The 5,937-nt window shown below is 39.3% G+C and overlaps 1 pseudogene; it reads right to left on the reverse strand.

The window, feature by feature from the left end:
• Positions 1-5,428: 5,428 nt before the first annotated feature.
• LOC121376571 lies at positions 5,429-5,634 on the reverse strand (annotated as a pseudogene).
• Positions 5,635-5,937: the final 303 nt, after the last annotated feature.

Consider the following 5,937-nt stretch of genomic DNA (forward strand, 5'->3'; position numbering starts at 1 on the left):
ACGCCTATACACGCGACATCTTCCATCATGACGTCGGAGCAGAAATCGGGACTCGTCACTGAACCACACCTGTCTCCATCGCAGTTGAGGCCATTGTCGATGAATCTGGCACCACTGCAGTCGGAGTCGACGGTGTTGTGGTGTTAAGATGACACCTCGAACTGGACGTCTGGCACGAATTCCTACCTCACGTAGGCGGTTCCGTACGGTCTGGTCGGATATCCTGCGCAAACCTGGTATTGCTGCGGCTGTGGAGGTGGCAGTAGTCAATCGTTCCCGAAGGTGGCGCGGATGTAGCGGTCCTGCCCGGGGGTAGTGACCCGTGGTCGACCGGATCTAGGGAGGTCACGTGTTGATCCATGTTGCTGGTAACGGTCCCACAGTCTGGAGATGGTGCTTGGGGACACACATGGAATGCCCTGGCAACGGCCGTTCTGGATTCGCCTGCGTCTAGTCGGCCGATGGCATTGTTTCTCTGCGGTTCACTGAGACGTGGCATGTCCTGGATTGTCAACTGTCGGCCAGATACAGAGGCCAGGCAAGCGAACACCCTGCACTTTTATACTGTCGATGTTCATGTTGCACGTGCAGACAACGCACGTGCAGTGGTGACATGGTTTGCACGTGGCTGCGTTTTTGCGAATATTCACATTTTGGAACTTTATTGTACAGTAGCTGCGTTTTATCGAATGTAACCGTGGGAATGTGTTTGGGACATGCAATGACCTTATATTCACAAAGCATGAACCGGTAGGAAACATAAAATCGGAGTTATAACCCATTTGTACCCTTTTGCGTTTCTTTTTTTGAAGAGTATATTATCCCCCATCCCTCTATCTGGGTTACCCCCTATGTTATCTATTGCACCATTATGAACGCAATTAAAATCCCTACCAAAAATACTATACGATTCGTACAAAATTTTGAATATAAATTTTCCAAAAATTGAACCCTTTCTACTTCATTGTTCTACATAAACATTAATGAAACGAAATAAAGTATCTTGAAAAGAAACATCCATAAAAATATAGCGCCCCTCTAAATCATGATAAAAATTCTGAATAGATACATTTAATTTATATGAAAAATAAATACCCACCCCTCTACTACGAGTCGACCCGAAACTCCAGTAACACCTCCCCCCTAAAACGCCCCCCACCGATTTGGCAACAGTAACATTTGAAATATGCGTTTCTTGCATAAACAAAACATCGGGTCGTTTTTCTAAAATAAACTGACGCAAGAAACGACTCTTAGCCCCCCCTACTAACCCATTACAATTAGTTGAGATTATTTTAAGGGACGCCATCATATTAATCTTAAGAAACCACAGTCATCGCTATTCTAAAAAAAGACATGAAATAAACAACAGAAAACATCCTACAGTGCGCCTCACGCACGTGCAGTCGCCGACAGATACCAACCTTGAACCACTGACGGCGAAACAATACCAGCATGTCCTGGCACAAGAATGCAGCACACTGACGGCCAAGGACAGCAATCAACATCAACAAACATACCACGCATACCGCCAAGGGCAGAGTCCAGGGGGTGGTATGAATAAATATAATGAATATCAAGATGATATAATGTACACACAATATAATAAATAATGCAATAAGAAAGAAACAACAACAAATTATCGAAACTAAGGAAGAGGACTACGACTCCTCCTCTTCTTCTTTTTGCGAGCAGGAACGACAGAAGGGAGGCTCGTATGACCCCCCCCCCTCCCCCTCCCCCTCCCCCTCCACTCGCAGGCTCTCCAGATGGCACTGGTGAATCAGTAAGAGGGCTGAACAACATGTCCAAACCCCCCTCCAACGCACTGTTCCCCCCCTTCCAAAACACTATACATATTTGACACTGGTATAGGCTGCCCTGGCTGGAGTGATGGGATTTCCAGAGAACTCCCCACCAACCCCCCCGATGCGCACAAGTACCTCCCTCACACCCGTCCTGATGTGCTCTTGACCTTTTACGCCAGATGTCTCTAGGGAGTATGACAATACCTCTCCCCCCCCCCCCCCCCCCCAATGTCACCTCGAAGTACTCCTCCACAAACCGTTTGTTTATCCATCCAGGTAACCAGTGGATACGAGCGCGAAAGGCTATCTGCCCTCCCGTACACACCACAAACCGATGACCTATATCCAGACGTCCCGTCTCCCTCAAAATAGTGCTACGAATCTCCCGGGTGGTAAACGTAACTGACCATGTAGACACTCCACGTGCTTGAAATAAACATTCAATATCCTCCACCTTACAATGCACTAACAAAGAATTCATGATGTTCTCACGGGTTACAAAAACACGGCGAACAAACGGAGAAATTAACATTAACGTTCGTTCCAACTCCTCCTCGTTAATGAATCTGTTCTCCATCTTGGAAGCACGAAATTTTGGGCCTAAAAAAAGACCCAAAACTCAATATAATAATTTTAAAGCTCTACTAACCGAATCTGATCTAAGCCTAAAGGCCGAGAATTTTTTTTTTTTTTTTTTATTATTATTTTTTTTTATATAAACTCATACTGTTGGCATTTATTACAAAACATTGCAAATGAAAGAACTTTGCTATTATCACAATTATTGCATTTCACATACAGTAATATTATTTTTACACAGCACTGATAAACGATTTTCAGATCACACGATAGTCATTCAGAGGGGTTTTCTAGACTATACAATACACCAGGCAACTATAAAGAAATATGATAGTCTTTCTCTTTCTCTAGTAGCAGGCTAGCACTGGTAAAACATTTTCAGATCGCATGATACTTTGATAGTCGTTCTGGGTTTTTCCAGTCTACACAAAACAATTATTATGTTCAATACACCAGGATACTATATAAAGAAATATGATAACATTTTCTGGGATTTTTTGAAGCACTGGTAAAAAAAAATGTCCTGATCACACGATACCTTGATAGTGACCGAGTCCTGGGATTTTTCTTTGTAGGCTCCACAAAACACAGTTACTATGTTCAATACACCAAGATACTATAAAGAAATACACAGGGATGTGAGAGGGGCTGGAACAAAAAGCTTACTGCGACTTTAGACTTTAAAGTGCGATTCTTTCCAAAATACTTGTTCCCAACAAAGCGTCACCTAAACATAAAATTGCGTAGTCGATTTAATCAATCTGATTAAAAAAAGTCACTAGAGCATGTTCATTTATTCATCATCGGCTATTGGATGTCAAACATCTGATAATTCTGACATGTAATCTTAGAGAAAACCCACTACATTTTTCCATTAGTAGCAAGGGATCTTTTATATACATTTTTCCCTTTATTATTGATAATTTTACATTTTAATATATGTCTTTCAATGTTTAAGTTTTTGTAAAGGCCTAAAAAGTGATCAGCTAAAGCTTTCCAATTTCCCTCCCCCTCTAAACTTAAAAGTCTACTTACATATTTAATACGTTGCGCTTTAATTTTCAGCCTGATATTTACTACCCCCAACCCACCTAATTCCTTAGGTAGTTGAATTTGTTCCTTTGCTATAAAATGTTTTCTATAAATCGAAATAAAATCAAAAATCATTTTATCAATTTGTTTGGCATATTTTTCCGGAAGTTCCAAAACGTTAGATAAGTACCAAATGCCACTCGTTCCAAGGGAGTTTACTGCAACTACTTTACCGTGTAAAGTTAAATTTCGGTTACTCCAAATGTTTAGGATAGTTTTAATTTTTTGAATTTTAGGTTCCCAGTTATCAGCTGAGACGTCAACATTTCCAAAATAAAAGCCCAAAATTTTAACTTTTTCATTAGTCCATCTTATATCAAGCGGAGTGTCCTTCTCATACCTAAGTTTACCCATTAGGAAACCATTACTTTTCTGAAGATTGACTTTAGCTCACGATGCACGTTCATAAATATTAAGGATTTTGAATAGTTGCTCTGCAGAGTCAAAGTCAGCTAAGGTTGCGTTACCGTCATCCGAATACCCTACCCACTTAATAACGAAGCCATCAGGTAAAGTGATCCCAATAATTTTTGAGTCCTCCCGAACAGCTTCGGCCAAAGTTTCCGCCACCATAATATATAAAACTGTGCTGATCGGGCATCCCTGTCTAATACCCCTGGAGAGATTAAAATAATTGGAGACGTATCCATTTACTTTAACGGCGGATTGTATATCTGTATAACAAGTTTTTATTATTTTAATAAAGTTAGGTCCGAAATTGAACCTTTTAAGTACTTTAAATAAGAAATCCCACTCCACCCTATCATAAGCTTTTGTTTGATCTAAAGATAAAATTAATCCCGGTAATTCATTACGATTAACATATTCTATTAGGTCTCTTGTCAATGACGCTCCGTCATGTATTGATCTGCCTTTCACTGAACATTTGTGATTGAGATGTATTATTTTTGGTAGAATATCTCTGATTCTACTAGCCAAAATTTTTGTAATAATTTTGTAATCACAATTAAGTAAAGAAATGGGTCGCCAGTTTTTCAGAAGTTGTTTTTCGTTGCCTTTCCAAATTAAAACAATGACACCACGGCGCATGGTATAAGTTAATTGTTCTTGTCTAAAGGCATCATTAATTACTTCTACCAGATCAGTACCAATTAAGCCTAAAAAGTTCCGGTAGAATTCGGCAGTCAATCCATCACATCCAGGCGATTTATCATTGGCAAAGGAGCTAATAGCTGATGAAACTTCGTCAAGAGTTATCTCCCCTTCACAGGCGTCTCGGTCTTCGTCATCTAAAGTCTTTGTCATTTTATTTAAAAGAAAATCTTGAGCCGAAGCGTCAGTCTTTTCCGATGTATATATCGTTTTATAAAATTTAGCGGTTTCTTTTAGAATTTCATTTGGTGGTTCAATTACTTTGCCATCGTCAGTTATTAAAGAATTCATGAATTTGTTGTTCGCTTTTTGTTTTTCTAAGTTTACAAAATAAGACGTGCATCTTTCGCCTTGTTCAATTTCGTCTACTTTGGCCCTAATTCTAGCACCCTGTAATTGTAATTGTTCATAACTTTTAATTTTATTCTGTACATTAATTAATTCTGACTAATCATCTAACTGTCCACGTTCGTCAAGTTGCGTCAAGAAAATTTCATCTTGTTTTAAGTTATGTATATAAGTTCTTTCCGTCCTACGTTTTTGTTTACAATAATCAGTTGTTAAATTCTTTATTTTAGTTTTTCCCATATCCCACCATAATAATAGATCAGAGTAGTTTCCCTTTTTAGTTTTCCAAGTTACCCAAAAATCATTTATTAAGTTTACGTAATTTCTATCTTTTAAAACACTATTGTTAAAAGCCCTTTATTGTTTTTGTCGAATGTAAAGTCAGCGGGTCTCGCCAAGCTAGGCTCGGGGGAAGGGGGGCTAAGAGCCGATATACCGTGCTCTCAACGCAAGGACTGCACATTTCAACTATTTTTGGTTTTTTAAAATAGTGGTGGGCCATTCCCGGAGGTACTGCAATACCGGGTCAACCCGTGGTGAGGGCGGAACAAGCCCCGGGAACCTCACCCCCTTTCAAAAATCAGTTTAATATCGATGTCCCCCAATGGAGGACGTATCAGACATTAAGCTGATAAGAACAGATACTTTTTGTTTTTCTTTTTTTAATTTCGAGGAAATCCCCCCAAAAAGGGGCTCCCCATTTATTCCGTATCCATATAACAATACAGGAATAATAACAATGGGTGAAGATGAACATGAATCAAAAATGATAAATGATATATACAACGAAAATGAAAGTGAAAATAAATGAAACAAAACCAAAACTGCACACACCGCCCTAACTATATACAGTATTGATCTCACATAACCCATATGATATATTTATAATAAGATAATATAATTAACCCAATATCCCTACGAACTGACGAATCATTAAGGGGAAGTAACCCAAACCTGACTAATTCATAATTAATATTAACCTTACCTTTCGTTAAGT

This window comes from Gigantopelta aegis, chromosome 6 (genome assembly GCF_016097555.1).
Source record: "Gigantopelta aegis isolate Gae_Host chromosome 6, Gae_host_genome, whole genome shotgun sequence".
NCBI classification, from domain to species: Eukaryota; Metazoa; Mollusca; class Gastropoda; order Neomphalida; family Peltospiridae; genus Gigantopelta; species Gigantopelta aegis.